Source organism: Macrobrachium rosenbergii, chromosome 16 (genome assembly GCF_040412425.1).
Source record: "Macrobrachium rosenbergii isolate ZJJX-2024 chromosome 16, ASM4041242v1, whole genome shotgun sequence".
Classification (NCBI taxonomy): Eukaryota; Metazoa; Arthropoda; class Malacostraca; order Decapoda; family Palaemonidae; genus Macrobrachium; species Macrobrachium rosenbergii.
The window spans coordinates 55,883,241-55,901,977 of record NC_089756.1 but is presented as its reverse complement, the minus strand read 5'-3'; the positions used below and the strand labels follow the sequence as shown (position 1 = coordinate 55,901,977).

General features: G+C 43.7%; 1 long non-coding RNA gene across 5 annotated transcripts in view; it reads left to right on the top strand.

The window, feature by feature from the left end:
* The window catches only part of LOC136847446 (uncharacterized), a 116,981-nt gene that overhangs the window by 61,060 nt on the left and 37,184 nt on the right, over positions 1 to 18,737 (top strand). For 3 of the 5 annotated variants that reach the window (XR_010855751.1, XR_010855755.1, XR_010855753.1), the window contains exons 1-2: positions 1,035 to 1,226; positions 3,349 to 3,441. This is a non-coding gene — a long non-coding RNA (uncharacterized lncRNA). Of the gene's footprint in view, positions 1 to 1,034; positions 1,227 to 3,348; positions 3,442 to 18,737 lie in introns of those variants that run through there. The other 2 variants (XR_010855754.1, XR_010855752.1) reach the window with 1 other exon arrangement.

Genomic DNA, 18,737 nt, shown 5'->3' with positions numbered 1-18,737 from the left:
AGAGGTGACAAGAGAGTCACGATTGAGGTGGTATGGCCATGTGGTAAGGAAGGATGAGGAGGAGGGAGTGAAGAGGACTTGGGAAGAAGAACCTGTTAGAGGAAGAAGATCGAGAGGGAGACAGGGAATTAGATGGCGAGATAAAGTGAAGGAAGATATGGCGAGAGAGAAGAGGTTTGGCGGAGGATGATGATGCCCTTGGTAGAAGGAAGTGGAGGAGAAGACGCATCTGGCAACCGACCCCTTAACGGTGGGAAAGAAGAAGAAAGTCCAGCTGAACTCAGCTACCCTCTCTTTTAGGAGGTTCCTGAGAGGATCAGCAATGTCAGAAAATTTTTCCTACAAATCTACGGTAGTAACCTGCCAAACCTAAGAGTTTTCCGACATCCCTCTGACACGTTGGGGTAGAAATGTTCTCAATAGCCTCCACACCGGCCCGTTTGGGAGCTCCCTTACCATTACCCAATGCATGACCTAAGTATACAGTAATATATTATTTTATAGATATAAAATGCTGATTTTGTAAGTGTAATACCGCAATATAAGGGCATATTTATGTCAAATGTTCGAAAGACAATACGCTAAACTAGCGCATTTGAATCTGTCGTATTTTGGCCTAAAAGAGACCGGATGATTTTGCTTCGTTTCCCTATAAAATCGATTAACATAATATTATACGTATTAATAAAATTTTAAAACAACATAATATAATGTTTTTTATATAAAATAATCTGAAAAAAAGTAAAATTGAGCTCGAATGTTACGTAAAAAAAGTTTAAAACTTTGGCAGGAGTAATCGTTGTAATGTATCTCCAGGAATGTCATATAATTTCGCTATATTTTGAGACAGAATCGATCAAAATAGTACATTATATACCAAAATATTGTTTCAAAATATTAAAATAATTTTAAAATATTTTATTATTTAAATGTGCAGAATTAATGTTAATTTTACGTGAAATACTCGAGGAATAATACTCAAAAAAGGCGCCAAACGCCGCCATGTCTGCTTTAAGGCGCGAAAACCCGAAGACTCAGACGCCGCTTTGTTTACATTCCTCTGTGAAATGAGAAGAAGACGGCATCTTATGTAGACTTATTTCTCCGCAAATAAACTGATAAAAGCTTATAATATACTTGATTATGTTTGAAAATACTTATTTGTGCTTCGAAAAGAGGATTAATAAGTGTTATAACGGCGTGGGAGGAGGTTCATTAGGCAACGGGTGAGTGGCTGTTGACGGTGTAGATATGGCCCTGCATATTTTCTATATATATTATTTTACAGCTAAATATATGATTATAATTTATAAAAACGATTTCACATGTATTTTTTTACTGTTTTGCAATTTGACACCATAATTATTCACCCAAACTTTATTCATTAAATGTGGTTAAGGCAGGCCACTAATTTCCAGAAGAACCCGCATGCATAAAGTACCAAATAAAAGTAAAATGCAATATTTTTCATATTTAAAGGTTTTAGACCACTTCTTATTGAAAACACCCACAATTTTGCTTATAGCTATGGAGGGGTTGGGGACAGGTATTGTCTAACCTTATAAGTCAAAAATCGAAAATCATTCGATGGGGAACTAGTTTTTCTGAGAAACATTACACTCTTTCTGAGAAACATTACAGCAAAAACCTCATTTTCGAACTAACTCCAGTAAGATTTCAATGCCAAGATAATCATTAATATCTCGGATGGGTGAATCAGTTTTATTATTTTATATTGGTGATTTGAATCCACTGCTGGACAGATGATGCGATTAGATAATCATTAATATCTCGGGGTGAATCTCCTCAAAAGTGTTCAGAGACAAAGTTTTATTATTTTATATTGTGAAAATTATAGTGTGACCTATTTTCTTATATCTCACCGCGGAGTTGTTCTGGACATTGACCGGCCACTAATTTCCGGTACCCTCCTCTGGGGGTATTGAATGCTTATGGGCAGGGAGGACCCTAAGGGGGGGGGACTGGTGCCCTAGGTTAGGTTAGGCAAAAGTAGAGGTAGGTGTTGGTGATTTGAATCCACTGCTACAGATGGGTAGCCTAGTCCGATCTCTCTCTCTCTCTCATGCCAGGTCAGGGCACAGTGCCCTACGTCAGGTTTGGAAGGTAATTTCAGGGTAGTTCAGAGTACGACAGTCTTGGAAAGGTTAGGTTAAGGTTATTTCGGTCGGGTCGTAGCCTGTGCCAGAAAACAATGTGTAGGAACAGTGAGTTAGTTCCATTGATCTGTTTTGGATGTCAGGTGTTACTTGGGTAGTTCCTGGGGTTTTTGGTGGGGGGGGGGCGATTTGTGCAAAGCTTATTACAGTTAAGGGGTAGCCTATGCCAGATTGCACTGGCTCTGAGCATAATTTTACTATTAATATACCTTATACTTTATGCTCATAGCCTGAGTCACATTTATATCCTTAATGTAAAAATCATACTATAATCTAGGCTATCTGTCTTTTATGTTTTAAAGTTCAGAGCCAATATATAGCTGGAAAGGTGACTCACCTTGGCCTGGGCTACCCCATAGTTGTAGTTGGCATTTCAGAATGAATGCAACCTAATCTGACCTACCTTGACCCAACCTAAGGTCAGATGTCATGCCCTTACCTGGCCAGGGATGGGGTTTTGATCCCCCAAAGTAAGCCGTGATTCCTGTGGCTGCTTACTATCCCATCCATTCATTCCCATGGGACAGGCACTAACCTCGGCCACTCTTGAGAGTGGTTGTTGTATTAAGATAAAATATATCCTTGTCAGAATCGCAAGAATAGTCATTGGAAATTTATGGTTTGTGTAGCCCAGCCTGTATCCAATAACAACACTGAATTGAAAAGTGCTTGGACTCCACAGTCTCTCAGTGATTCCAGTGATGCTTGCAAGGCAATCTGTTGCGCAGATAGGTTCATGGGCTAACCGTTCCCATCTCGCCACACTTTTGAAATCTGCGATATCCTAACCTATCCCGTGGAATGAAATGCAGCATGAGGTTTCAGGCCAAAGACCAAGCACTGGGACCAATGAGGTCATTCAGTGCTTTGATGAATGAACATGATTTTGAAATATAAAAAATATTCATGTATACTGGAACACACACACACAATTATTTACTTTTACGCAGGTTTCACATGTGCAATATTAAAAAAATGGTTAATGATTTAAAACAGAAAGCTGTATATAATATTTTATCAATTTGTACCTTTTAAAAACTTCATAAATAATAATTATGTAAATTATATAAATTTAGAAAAGCTTATAAATTTCTATCTTTCCAAAACTTCATTTTAAATTTAAACATTGCAATTCTTGTCCAAAATTTCACAAAGGTTTTTTGTCTTGCAGGTGATGTCTGAGGCTCTTACGATGTTAAAATTCACAAAATCCACTAGCATGGGCTCCACTGTCAGACCAGGACCACAATGGACGCACACACAGGTAGGTTAATTTTCTCCAACAAAAATGTGTGATTCAAGAATGTGTGGCCAATTCTGAGAAGAGAAAGACACCTTTCATAGCCTTTGATTATGTTGTTAGATGAAGGCCAAGGCTGGATATTTGCCCGAATCTTTTTGTATTTTCTGTTATTCAGTAGTGAGGGAGAGGCCCACCTCCCTTGCCATACTTTTGTTATGTACATTACTGACGTATGGTGGGTTTCATGTCAGCGTGAGGCACTCTCCTGTAGCTGACTGCATTTTCCAGCAGTGCCAATGTGAGCTGATACCCAACAAAACTGAATTACCATAGACTTAGAGGCCAGGCAAAATACCAGTTTTGTAATTAGTTAAAAGACGACTACTGACATGGCTGTCATTATTAGATTTAGAAGCATCAGTGAATATTTCAATAGATTTTTTGATGTATCTGATTATGATCTACAAATCTGGGCTTTTATTTCCTCATCAGAAAGATCCTTCAAGTCCTGGGGTCATCCATAGTGGTTCTATTTTTTCTTCAGTTAATGATTTACCCTCAACCTCTTCTAAAATTCTAATTTGCAGGGTTTAGGTAAACTAGGCTCATTAAATTTATCTATAATACACTAAGTTAGAATTCATTTTAGTTTCACTTGCCAAGGAATATATTTGGCAACCATAATCAAGCTCTGACCTACCTAAAGAGTCATAATAGAGTTTAAGGAAAGACTTTCTGTCTGCACCCCAGTTATAGCTGGAAACCACTTTCAAAATATTAGAAGCAGGAAATCTGAAGCCGTTGCCATCTTCTCACACTTGTATACTTTTCGTAGAATTTTATAGAAGTTGGCATGCATCAGAGGAGTCATATTTAATTACAGAAATGGCTAAGGTCATCTACATACAATTAACACTTGACTGGCTCTTGAATGACTTATGCTATGCTCTTAATAGCAATGTCAAAATATGCAACATTCAGTAGACTTCCTTGAGGAACCCCCTCTTGAATATATGAACTAAAAAACAGGTTTTGATGTAGGAAAAGCCTATTTTTAGTAGCTGCTGTGAATCCTTAAAGAACTTACACGCTCGTGGTCCCCCCCAGGGCTCCATAAGACTGACCAACCAATTACAAAGAATTCTTTTATAGTTGGTCTTGGCCAGGAAAGTGCTTGTTGGCACAGTGATAGAATACTGTAAAGGACTTAGGACAGGCGGGCTGTCTTTTGTAGGGGCTTTTTCTGTTAGTACATGATTAGTGCAGTATGATGGGAACGGATTTGGAGGTCATTAAATAAAACTCTGACTTTCTTCAACCTATTATTACCTTAATAATATTACAGTGGTCTGAAGACCTTCAAACAGAACCTTATCCCAATTTTATTTATACTGTATTTGCTACGGTTTATTGATTACTGTATCATCTTTCAATACTTATCAAAACAGTCTTCCTATACCCAACTTAGCCTAACTTAGTACTACCAATAGTCAAAATATTTTGTACAGTCTAAATTTAGGGGATCTCCACCCCTGTTCTCAGCCTCTGCGTAAAGTTTATCTGTCTTTCTTTCCTTGTGCTTAACGCTCAGCCAAACAAACCCAGTCTTAACGGCGGAATCAGTATCACCACAACATTATATATGATTGTCAAAGGGAAATATTCATTGGCAGCGCCCCTGAAGAAGTCTCCAAAACCTCAAGCCCCAGATTCACTACGCGCACATAGTGTGTTGCACTGGGTCTTCAACTTCAGTCTCCTACCACTGTAGTCCCTAGAGATGGCACTTGTCAGCATCCTCATCTTCATCATACAATGCCAACATAAATGAACCTATCAAAGGTGGAGAGGAGTGGATCCTATCTTGACACTCGCACTCAAGCGAACCTAGTAAAGAAGAAAGAAAAACAAATATTAATGAAATCATACTCCAACAAACACTCAAAAATTAAATAAAAAACAAAAAACACAATGGTTTCAAAAACACAAAAGCCTCTTCTCACAAATCCAATTTTCCATACGACCACCACACTGTCCTACAGCGATTACCTAGGCTCTACGTCATACTTGCACAGATGTGACAACAATTCGACGCCATCTTCATTACATCCCAGGTCTGTGCAAGAGAAATGTTCACCCCGGTCCCATGCCTTTTCGTCAGGGAAGGTAGGTGGGTTTGAGGACTCACAGTGGCTACCAAAAGTAGGTTTTTCCTACATCAAAACCTGTTTTTTTGATAGCATAGCCGCCTCGTCCTCAAAGGAGCTTACTAAAGAGATTGACAGGTGACAAAATGGCTTAGCTCCTAATAAATAAATGGCAACATCCCAGATTAATTTTTGGTCCGAGGTATAGTCACAGGTTGTTAGCCATTTTCTTTATTCCGGATACCCATGGGGTCTGGCAATAAAGAACAGGGAACAATACATGAAACCAATATGTACTGTATTGTTCTTGTTGTTTGAAGGTGGCTTATCTAATTATGTCAGGTCTGGCTGCAGGATTTTTGTGCCTTCGCCAGTTCAAGAATACTGCCCAGATTTACTCACCTTTTGGATGTCATGCGGGTTAGGAAAGGAGTAAGGGTCGCCTTTTTATGAGGGCCACTAAAATGATTCTCAGCCCATGTAGAGTGATTCATTTTTTCGTGCTAAGGTGTAGGAAAATAGGACTATTGTATCTGGGATTTTGCTGTGACATCTAGGTAAGCCTTAGTGCTTGAACCGGGCATAATATTGTTAATGAAATACTGAGTTCCTTTGTCAGAAAAGGGGATTTGCCCTTGAAAAAGGTCCTCATTCTTGGCCAGGAATGATAGGCCAGGGGACAGTGGCAAATGATGACTAGGTGTAAGAGTGGTGAAGTGTTGTCCTGATGCCAAAGAATTGAGCAGATGACTGGAGTCAAAGAACCTCATTCAGGGACCAGGTAATGGGAAACCTTGCAGGACCTGACCTTTGCAGTGTAAAAGACTGGAGAAAGGAATCAACAATTTCTTTATTAGAATCAATTCCAAACCATAAGGCAACGGTTCTGCCAATGCTGCCTTGTATGCCATGATTGTTGAAATAGCAAGACACTTTATCTCAAAAGATAATGAAATGTAGAATTGTTTTAACAGATTTCAACTGCGTTCTCAGTGTGGGGGTAATCTAACCGCATTTCCCATATGGACTTTTATGTTGGACAGATGAAGTCTGTAGTTTGCTCTAGGTACTTAGCAATGTTGGGCAAATAATCTTCACAGTAGACTAGATTTAAAATTCTTTGTGACGGTCATGGCTCGGAAAGGAGGATGTGTAGACGACTTCCCTTCCTCCTGCCTGGAATATAATCTGTTCTTTTGCCTGTTGTGGGAGAAATAATGAACCAATTACTGTTTGGCTAATTCAGGGCTACTAGGCTAGCATCTCTCTTGAAAGCTAGTTGATTGTTCAAAACTTTCAAAATCTGGGACAATGAAGGAAAAAGGTATATCGACCTCCATTTGTTCCAGTCTTGCAGGAATGCATCTCTTGCTATTGCCTGAGTGTCCAGGTTCAGAGACACACACACTGGAAGTTGATGGTTCTCGCATGTGGCAAACCAGTCCACTTCTGGACTGTGGAAGCATGTTAGCATTTACTGACTTTGAGAGGAGCTCAGCATGAGCCTAACCTCTTTAAAGAAGACATTGCATTCATATTATGTAGGACCAACAAACCTTTTTAGAGGTTTCCATTTTCTGAGATGGAAAGACAGCCTATAGCCCCAGGAAGCTGGTATGACACTCCTCTGACAATCCTCCCAGTGGCCTCTCCAACCTGTCAAGGAGGCATCCGTATGTATTATCACTCATACAAACAGTGGAGTCAGGTCAGCCTATTTACCAGATACTCCTTCTAGGTCCACGGACAGTGTCTCTTCCCAGTCTCAGATGAGGGCGATCACAAAGCCTTTTCCTGGCATTGAGGGCCACACTCTGTTAAATCCTAAAGTCACAATCTCAGGATTAGATCTATCATGAACCCAAACTGTAACAGGCCCAGACTTCATTTCAATTGTCGTCTGGAAAAGCTGGGCGGTGCAAAGAATCTATTAGTCCTTCCTTATTCTGGTTTGAGTGCTTTAGGAAGAGACTGCAGCTGGCCGCAAAGAGTAGCCCATCAGAGTCCCAGCCTCAGAAAAAGTCTGCTGGATGTAAGGTGAGAGTTGTTCCTATTAAGAAACCTTTTGACTGGAGTCTTGTCAACTACCACACTCAGGTTTCTTCAGCATTCTTCTCTGGTGTCTCCCCAGATTAGCCAATCATATAAGTAGGCCACCAGCTAGAATCCTTCCTTCCTGAGCTCCCATAAAATTTAGAGGAGGGGGAAAGGTGAGACCATCTCTACCCCAGCCAATTGTGAATTATACTGTGTCCTGTAAGAGGAGGACTTCCACTGAATGTTATGCTGTAGAAGACAACCCCAACCATGCAAGTCCTATGGGGCTCCACCTCTTCCTTTCCTAGTAATACGCAGTCCAGGAGTTGATTTTTCTTTCTCCCAGTAGGAGTGTCTTGTTTGGCTTGAAAGGTGGTGCTGATGGCATTTTTATCCTTTCCTGTGTTGTTGGAGGGTCCTGTAGTAGCTAATGTAGGCTTGTATAGCTCTGATTAGCACCAAACTTTCTTGGATATCTTCCTCTTCAAGTTCAAAATCTAAATGTCTTTTTATTAATTTGCACAACTTCATCCTTATCGGAACCTTTAAATGAGTTCGCATACACTTTCAGCAGATTTTTCCAAATCCCATTCATACACTCTTTCTTTACCTCCTTCCGTGCTCTTCCCATGTTCATAGTGGTGTTTGGAACCTTGAATGCCTTCCAGAATGTTCTGAGCTCTTTTTCCTCATTATCCGTAGCCTGAACAGCCTGAGCAGACATGTTCCGAAGAGAATAGGCCTTGAATGTAGCCATGGCACCCTGGTCCATCGGTCGTGTGAGAGAAGTTGTGTTTGGTGGCAGAAACACAATTTTTATGTCCTCGTTAATATCTCCGACGTGCTGAGGGTGGGTGGCTGGGAGCATTGTTGAGAATATGCAGAATTTTGAAGGGGATGTTGTTTCCCTTAAAATAATCTCTTACTTATAAAATAAAGCAGTCCATAAACCATTCTTTGAACGGCAGTGCAGTCTTCCATGATTTCTTATTATGGCAGTAATGCATAGATAGCATATGCTTGCTGATTCTTGTTAATGCCCTCGGATTGGTGGAGTGAGAAATCATGAATGGCTTAAGTTTATACCCAGACACATTTCCCCCACCACGCAGAAGAGTCAGTCGATCTTTGTGTGCCTAAAACCTGGGCATCTTTGTTGCTTCTTTATGGATGTAGGACCGTTGAGGAATCTGCTTCCAATACAGTTCTGTTTTGTCAACAAGTCCCCTTCATCCACAGTCATCTTATGCAAAGCATCTTTAAATTTAGTGGCTCCTTCGGCATCACCCCTTGCTGCCTCATCGCTGATTTTCACACTATGGAAATTATGGCGGTTTTTGAAGCGATGAAACCATCCAGCACTTGCTACAAAATCTTTGTTGTGGGTATCATCATATTTTCTCTTTAGTTCCTCAAAAAGCAAGCATGCCTTTGAATGGTCAAGAGGCTCACTGGTATACACTTCTGTATCTGGTCCTTCATCCACGTGACCAGTAACTGCTCCATTTCTTCCAAAGGCCCTATCCTCTTCTTTGTTATAATCGTGGAATGAGCTGAAGCAGATGTTTTTATAACGTCCCTTATCCATTTCTTGTCCTAAATGATGGTGGGTGCTGTTGACTGCTATGGATGCTCGTCACGTGCGATCACCACGACTGCCTTTCCAGTGGCATGCTGGTTGATACTTTTCATTTTCTGCTCTAAAGTGATGGAACGCCTCTTCCTCTTTGCACTTCCAGCAGGAGACTTACTTGGACGTAAAGCAGACACTGATAATACATAATTAGAGTTTAAAACAGTTTATGTACAGTCAGACGCAGAAAAATCACACACGAACACTGACCTAACTTGGGTTCATAGACGGTGAGCGCGAATGAGGTCGAGTCAGGGCGAGAGATACAGTACGCATGTCCCAGCCTCTGGGGCCAACATATCCTACACCGTATACTGCCTGACTGTACGCTGATGCCTGTGCCTGTCATGGTGAAATTTAAAAATACACTATCTCCAAAATATTGTCACATTGGTATTGCATCGTAACTGCTAACCCCATCGCAAACTCAAATTATCCTAAGACGAATCATTGTAACCAAGAACTACTTGTACCTCCATTCATATTCTCTCTTCCATCTTCTCGTCCAGCCTCTCCTAACAATTGATTCATAGTGCAACTGCTTTGAGATTTTCCTCCTGTAACAACTTTCAAACCTCTTTACTGTCAAATTCTGTTTCATCGCTGAATGACCTTTCAGTAGAGGTTCCAGCGCTTGGCCTTTGGCTGAAATTCTATATTGTTCTATTCTGAAATTTGAATTTTTGTAAATGGACATCTTGGTGGAAGGTAGAGACACCAGACTGTGTATGGTTTGTGTAATACCTGTATAACTTTGATAGCCACAGCCTGTAAATTGTAGATTTCATCTCCTGATTTTCTGTGACAGATGCTTGTTTATTGCTCACAGCATCATCCACAGATACATTTTTTGAAACTGGAGAAGTTTCATGTGCAATATCTTCTAGACCACTAGAATCCAAATTTTGACAAGACCTGGAAAGAGCAGCTTTCTTGAATGGATGTGGGTTCGATCAAGGCGTGAAGGGATCTAGTGTCATATAGATTTATTTGATACCTCTAATCTCATTATTTCAATGTGAGTAGATCCTAAGACTTTGTTTTCCCTGGAACTTGGCCTTGAAGTATTATCTTGACCCATTGTCACATCTGAATTTTTCTTAGCTGTATCAGGGGTATCCTGATTGCTAGAAGCAGTACACACAGATTGGGTGATCTGTAAATTGGAATTCGAGGGAAGATTTGGAGCAGCAGCTTTCCAAGCAACCGACGAAAATGTCTGCAGGGGGTCTTCGTGAAGCCTCCTCAGGTGCTGTCTAGTGCCAAACTTGTGTGTTCATTTTCTGCTGTTTCAAGTCTGTCCTGATTAAGTTTATATAAAGGACACTGTCTCCAGTTAAAGCAGAACAAATATAGCATCTGGCATCATTACAGTTTGCACTGACATGACCGTACTCAAAGCATTTCCACAGGCAGGTTAATAAGGTTCATCTTTACGTAGCCAACTTCACAGCTATTATATCTTTAGGACATCTTCCTAGCATGTCTCTTTCATTCAAATCACAAAGGTCTCTGCTGTATAAAACTCCCATTACAGAGTTACAGGTTTTATGGTGAGGTACTGATGCCCTGTGCTGCCTTCACTAAAAGATTCTTACCATATCTTTTGATATTAGTCTCAGGAATGCCACCTACTTTCTCTTCGAGGTTTTCCCAGGCATCAGCAAAGTTGCTTTTCCCTTCTTTACAAAACATAACATGCCAAATAGGGGTTTTCATATGCCTAATGATGTTTGTCTTTATGGCTTATTTTTTGGATTGAAATCTCCCTTACTCTCGTCAAAATTTCTTGTATCGAACAGCTTCACTTTCCCTTAATTTAAAATCATTTTGATGCTTCAACAGGTTCCAAGGCTTTTTTTGGCACAAAACGCTTCCTCATATGCAAAGTATGCATCAAAAGATTCTCAGAGTTTAATCTGATTCTTAATATTAATCCAAAAGGCTTCATATAGTCATACACTTTCGTCATCACCTTGAGTCGTTACCATGGCTGTGTTTGGTCGAGAAGAGCTTTTTGGTGTGGGAAAAAAGGTACTATGTCCTCCCAATGCCTTAGGAGGCAAAAGGAAGAGCCCCCTTAGGGTCAGGAATAACCAGAATATGATCATTGACACACTCAGGGCCTCGGAACTGAGCTGCGATGGACTTTGACGACCTGGTCATCTGTCCTCCTGAGTTTTGTCCCATCGAGAATGGATGTGAGGTGCACTGTAAGGCTCTTTGCAGCATCCCTTCCATGGCCCCTAGCTGCAACCTCTTTCATTCATTTACTGTACCTCCATTCATATTCTCTTCCCATCTGACTTTCCACCCTCTCCTAAAAATTGTTTCATCGTGCTTCAACTGCGAGGTTTCCTTCCTGTTACACCTTTCAAACCTCTTACTGACTATTTCCCTTTCGGCGCCGAGTGGCTTCTTAGGTCCCAGTGCTTGGCCATTGGCCTTAAATTCAGTATTCCATCAAGAATGGGGCTGGCGTAGTCACCCTTGCAGTATATCTATGACTGGGATGGTTTCAAATGCGGTGCTAAAGAGGCACAAAGCCACCAGACCTCCCTAGGAAGCGAAAGAGACAGTTGGGTGTAGATTAGCATAGGTCATGGGGAAGAGGAGTACAGTATAGTAAATCGATGCAGGAAGAGGGAAGCAGGAAGGCTTATAGGAAGGGAAGTGAATGGGAGAAGGTTTCCCAATGATTAGTTGAGCCCACTGCAGAGATCGAAGGCACAGATAATGCATTCGACAAGGGCTGAGGACTGCTTGCAGCATCCCTTTGGTCCCTAGCTGTAGCCATTTTTTATCTACTTTTAATGTAACCTTTTATTTGACCTCCGCTCCTGCTTCCTTCTTCTGCCTTGCTGTCCAGCCACTCTAATTCCCTTTTTTAAACTGTCTTAAGCCCTGAATGGCTGGCTGAAAGTGCCTCAGTGCTGGGCTCTGTGTAGCCAGATCTTCATGAATTAAACTTACCCTAACCCTGACCTAGGACATGGGGTCTTACTGATCAGATCCCCAAATTGATCTTATAAATTGTCTTCCTCAGTTTTGCATTGAGTTTGAATCACTGAGGATAGTATAAAGTTCTACATTTTTTTACAATAACTTTATTATATCATAGATGGGAAATTCACTGTTGCACTGAAGGTTGGTGACAGGAAAAATAGGACGGGTCTGGAAATATGAGTAAAACTGTAGAAGAAGAAATACAAAAGTTTTTATTGGGTTAGAAAAATGACATTTTTATGATAAAATGATGTTTCATTATACTTACCAAAACACTGTAAAAGTTTTTATCTCTTTAAAATCGACACGTCCGAGATATAAATTTTCAAACTTTGTTTGGAACGCTGATACAATTGGCGGGAGACCCAACCCCACCGGATGCCGGTGGGGGTAGCGTGGCAGGAGACATACCCATAAACCCAGGTCAGTTTCATTCTCGGTATACACAATTAGTGAAAACCTGAAATAACGTCTCCCCTGCGGGGAGGAGGAGGTTTTACGTTACAGTGTTTTGGTAAGTATAATGAAACATCATTTTATCATAAAAATGTCATTTTCATTATAATGACTTACCAAAACACTGTAAAAGCTGATTCCACATTTAAGGTGGAAGGGCAGGGGATGAGGTACCAGTTATTGAAAGGTTACACACACACACACACACACAAAAAAAAGAAAAGGAACAAACTCTAACCATGGGTATCTTAAGGATCCATACCAACAAAAGGGCAGGAGTCACCTTACCTGGTAGATGGGCTTTTGCAGGGAGGTACTGCTGCTGGTTGAAGCTCCATTACCTGCAGAGGCCTTGGGCGTAAGCACTGCTAGCCACTCTGCTCCATAACAACCCAAGCAGTCAGGGAAGTACACCGCTGACTGAGACAAGGGGTGACTTCCTTTTGCTCTTGCCCTGAGCAATTGGAAAGCAACCAGACTGAAAAAACTAACCTAAAAAATAGTTAAATACATCCCCCTTCCCTATACCCTCGGCAGCTCAACTAGAATGGAGGGTACTTACAGGTGAACTGAGCACCCCATTATTTTCCCATTAACTCAGCAACCATAAAACCACAGGGGAAGGAAAGATAAGGAACCTACCCCCTAGTGTGTTCCCCCCTAAAACCAAGCCTGCTACCGATAGATACGGGACCTAACACAAACAGGTCCTGATAAAGAAAGATAACTTCAACCTCCCTAAGGTAGTGAGACGCAAACACCGACTTTCGACCTCCAGAAGGTGCTCTGTGTGATCTGCAAAAGTGACTTATTATGACGAAAGGCCACTGAAGTTGCTATTGAGCGCACAAAAGGTTCGTGAATGTGAGACTTGACTAGGCGTGCGTCCCTCTTCATTGATGTGCCTGTGCGCCTCTAAGATGAGTTCCTTGACGAAGAAAGCCAGGGCATTCTTGGATAAAGGTCTGGTTGGATCTTTCACTGAACACCACAGGTTAGAGGAACGTCCTCTGATGCTGGCCGTTCTGGCCAAGTAAGTTTTGATAGCTCTAACGGGGCACAAAGAAGCCTCCAATTCTTGAGGGCCAGCCACTTCGGAGAGGTTCTGAATGGTAAAGGACCGAGGCCACGGGTTGGAAGGAGACTTGTTCTTAGCTAGAAAATTCAAGGTGAACGAGCAAACAGCATTACCTTGTGAAAAACCCACTTCCTTGTCAATGGCTTGTATTTCACTAACCCTCTTTGCCGTTGCTAAAGTAACCAGAAAAAGGGATTTCTTAGTGAGGTCTCTTAAGAGAAATACCTTCTAAAGGTTCGTACCTTGGAGACATTAACCACCTCAAAACTACATCTAAATTCCAGGCAAGGGCAGGTTTTGGGGCCTTAGCTGTGTCTAAGGACTTGAGGAGGTCTGACAAGTCTCGGTTATTTGATAGGTCTAACCCCCTATGGTAGAAGACGGAGGACAGCATAGCTCTGTAGCCCTTGATGGTTAATGGCATCAATTTTCTTGAATCCCTCAAGTAAATGAAAAAATCGGCAAGTTGAGTTATAGACGTCGAAGAAGAGGAGATACTATTTTTTCTACACCAGTTCCTGAAGACTGTCCACTTGGATTGGTATAATTTGCTCGAGGAGTCCCTTCTGCACCTCGCAATAGCCTCTGCAGCCTTTCTTGAAAAACCTCGCGCTCTGATGAGCTTCCTGACAGTCTGAAGCCTGTCAGAGCGAGAGTGGACAATCCCTGGTGGAACTTCATTAGGTGGGGTTGTCTGAGAAGCGACTTCTTTTGAGGGAGAAGCCTCGGGAAGTCTATCAGGAGATCTAGCAGATCCGGGAACCACTCCTTCCTTGGCCAGAACGGGGCAACGAGGATCAGCTCGACCTGCTGATGGAATTTCACTTTGTTTATCACTTGCCTGATGAGCCCGAAAGGAGGGAAGGCATAGGCAAACAGGTTCGTCCAGTCTAGGAGCATGGCGTCCACCAAGTGAGTCAGTGGGTCTGGAACTGGTGAGCAGAACACTGGGAGACGATGGTTCTTGGAGGTAGCGAAGAGATCTATTATGGGAGTGCCCCACAGATTCCACAGATCTAGGCACACTTGCGGGTGCAGGGTCCACTTTAGGGAGTCTGGTTCTGACGGCTGAGTTGGTCCGCCAGGACGTTCAGTTTTCCCTGCACAAACCGAGGGAACAGGGCCACCCTGTTGCTGTCCGCCCACAGAAGAATGTTCCTCGCAGCTTTGAACAGGGCGAAGGAATGGGTACCTCCTTGTTTCCGGATGTAGGCTAGAGCCGTCGAGTTGTCGGCGTGAACAGCTACTGCTTGGCCTGAGATGTGGGTCGAAAATTCCTGGAGAGCGAGGTGAATGGCCAACAGTTCCTTGACATTGATGTGGAGCTTCTTCTGTTCGTCCGACCAAACTCCTGACGTCCTGAGGTTGGCTAGATGTGCTCCCCACCCAACATTGGACGCGTCTGAAAACATCTGCAGGGATGGTTGTCTTGGGAGGAGATCCAGACCCTCCGAAAGCCTTTCCAGCGACCTCCACCAGAAAAGATGTCCCTTGACGTCGTAGGGAATGTTGAAGACCGTGGAGTCCGTTAGGGTCCTTCTGTCCCAAGAGTCCCTGAGGAAAAACTGTAAGGGTCTCATGTGCAGACGGCCTAACCTTACAAATTGCTCCGCTGACGACAGAGTTCCCAGGAGAGCCATCCACTGACGGGCGGAGCAACTGTCCAGGAGAAGAAACTTCTCCACCGTCTGAAGGCAGGAGGAGACCCTTTTGGGAGACAGAAAGCCCGAAAAGCTAGACTGTCCAGAGTCATCCCCAAATAAAGAATCCTCTGTGAAGGAATACTAAGCTTGACTTTTCCGTGTTTATCAGAATCCCTAAGTCCCGAGCTAACCTTAGGGTTCTGTGAAGGTCCTCCATGCAGCGGTCCCTGATGATGAACGGAGTAGCCAGTCGTCTAGGTACAAGGAGATCCGAACTCCTCCAGGTGGAGCCAATGACCTATCAGGGCGAGAATCCTGGTGAACACTTGCATGGGCTGTCGACAGGCCGAAGCAGAGGGCCCGGAACTGGTAAACTCTGTCCTTGAAAACAAAGCGAAGATACCTCCTGGAGTCCTGATGTACTGGAATGTGGAAGTAGGCATCTTCCATGTCGAGGGTCACCATCCAATCCCCCCCCATGTTAGTGCCTGAAGAACTGAGCGGTTCGTTTCCATGGAAGAACTTGGTTTTCACTAAGTACATATTGAGAGCACTTACGTGAGAACTGGCCTCCAACCCCCTGATGACTTGGGGACTACAAAGGACAGGCGGTTGTAGAAACCTGGGGTTGACATGTCCTGCACTACTTCAATGACCGCTTTCCCTAAGAGACCGGACTTCTGTCTCTAGGGCCGAAAAACTTGAATGAGCCTCTTGAGTATGCTGTCAAGGAAATGGGAGAATTGGAGAGAGAGGAGGAGGTTGGGGCGAACGGCAGACGGTAGCCTAGCTGGAGCACTTGCACCACCCACTGATCTGCACCTCTGTCTCTCCATTCCTCCCAAAAGAGGCTGAGTCTGGCCCCACCGAAAGCGCATGGAGGACAGGGATCCTACTTACTGGGATGACGACCTTGTGGCTTTGAGGAGAACTTGTGACCCCTGGGTTGTAGCGGGACCTTGAGTAAGGTTTGGACCTGGAGTTACTGAAACGGATGCCTGTTAAGAGGAGATACCATCTTGGTCAAAGGAGCGGGAGCAGGCCTCGGTCTGGTGGAAGACATAGACAGGATGTGTGACGACTCCCTCTTATCCATGGCTGACAGGACGCGTCTTTCACTACTGCTTCTGGGAAGAGGCCCTCCTTGTCAAAGGGTGCGAACATCAAAGCCGTTCTCTGTCAAGAAGTCACAGCCTTAGACAAGAACGAGCACCAAGTTTCCCTCTTCTTCAGAGTGGCCATGGCGAAGAGGGAGGAAATTTCGCCTGCCGCATCATGGATAGCGATATCGGTGCAGGAAAGGAACCCTGTGATTTTTTCCAAGACGTCTTCTTGCGTAGATTAGCCTGCTCCACCTGTTTGAAAACAGCTCCCATTGACCAATCGATAAAGCTGACAATCTCTAGGAGCTTGAAGAGGTTCCTGGAAAAATGTTCTACATCTAGGGCAGACAAGAAGGTCTTGGCTGCCTCGAATGAAATGCGTCTTGAGGGGTCCACAAGGAGCCAAGTCCCCTGTGCTGAAATTGCGGATCCCAGTGAAGGAGAAGCTCCTGTGCTGTAATAATTTTGCCTCCTTTTCGACAGCTTTGAAGGAGGGTACGCAAACGACGACTTACCCGAGGACCTCTTAGCTTTCCAACCACGCCTCTACCTCTTTTAATGCTTTCTTGGAGGCGGTGGAGAGTACCAACTTGGGAAGTGAAGTGGCAGGACCTTGTTTTCCCAGACGCAACGTAGAAGTCGGAGAAGAGGGGGCTGTCGGCTGAAAATGTTATGGTACGACTGCAGCAGAAAGCTGAGTAGAGAAGCGTAATGTGAAGAAGGCCCGATTCACCTGGGCCTTCCTCTTCACCAGAAAGAATCGGTTCCGTGCCCAGACCGTCCAGGAGTTGAGGAGGAATGACTTCTTTATCCTCGGGAATAGCAAGGACTTTGCGGACTACCTTTTCTAGCTTCCCTTCCAACAGAATAGACTCCTGGGAGGGCGAGGATGTAGCCAAAGGCGCAGACACTTCATGTGTAGGAGGAGGAGTAAGAGGGCCGGGCACTTGCGGCGGAACTTCCTGGAGAGGGCTAGGCCTCTTGACTGCACTAGGTGACCTGGGAGGAAGCGTCTGAAATGTATCTTCTTGATCGGATCCCCACGCTGAGCAACCAGATATAGGGCTGGCTGTCCTTTTCTTGAAGAGTTTAGTAACCCTAGGGCAGGAATTATCCGAAGAATGCCTCTTTAAGGGCCGAGAGGTCTGATCCCACTTGCGGCGACGAGGAGGGGGATCCGAAGAGCTGGAATATGAAGAGACTGAAGATGAACTGCTGCTACTCTCACCTGAAGAGCTTAACCTTAGGTAGTGCCGCTTGACTGAAACCGCCTTGATGAAGCTTCTGGGGACACCATCCTGCGATGTCGGCGATGGCGAAGAAGATCGACTTCACTGTCTGATGGATCACTTTCACGCCTCCCTGAAGCTTTCTGAACGCTTTGAATTGCGAGTCAAGCTTTACTACTTCCACCACCAAGACTAAGGCTTTCCTGTGCCTTAGAGGACGAGCCTGCTCGTGATTTGCAATAATTTCTGACCTTTTCGCCAGCGCCGGACTGTCTTCTAGCCTCAGAAGGCGAGCGGGACAGTTGCCTTTGCTCAAAAGATTCAGAAAAACGAGCAGACTCGCCTGAAACGCGATCGCGAACAACCACATTGTTATCACCAACACTGGCGTCATCACCGTAACGCCGGACTACGGTGCCAACGCACTAAACTTAAGACCCGACTCCATGAAACCGTTCATTTGCGCTTCCATTTGATTTCTGAAAGAACGAATTCTGATTTATCAGCCTCGAGGCTGGGCTTGGCTTTAGGGAAAACATACTGGGAAGCTGGTGAAGAAGAGGGGGGAATATGAGAGGGGGAAAGAGCAGCAGTAGAGGAGGGGGTAGGAGAGGAGGAAGGAACAGCCGGTAGGGGAGGTGACGCCAATGCCACCACCGAAGAAGATGATAGCCTAGCTTCCTTACGCTGGAAAGGCTTTCCTATCCCTATCCCTAACCAGCTTTATCTGATGGGAACTGTATGTTTGCCAAAACTCCTGACTCCATTCCATACATTCACTGCATGTGTTCTCCTGGGAACACTCTTGACCCCTGATGCTGTACACAAAGAATGGCGATCGATTTAAGTTTAACTAGTTTGGTGGAGCACAAATTCCCTTGCAAACTCTGGATCCCGAGAAGCTTGAATCTGACATAGCTACGAATTCCCAGAGCTAGGCTAGCTAGATAAATAAACAGGCAATTGAGTACTTCACCAAGGAGAG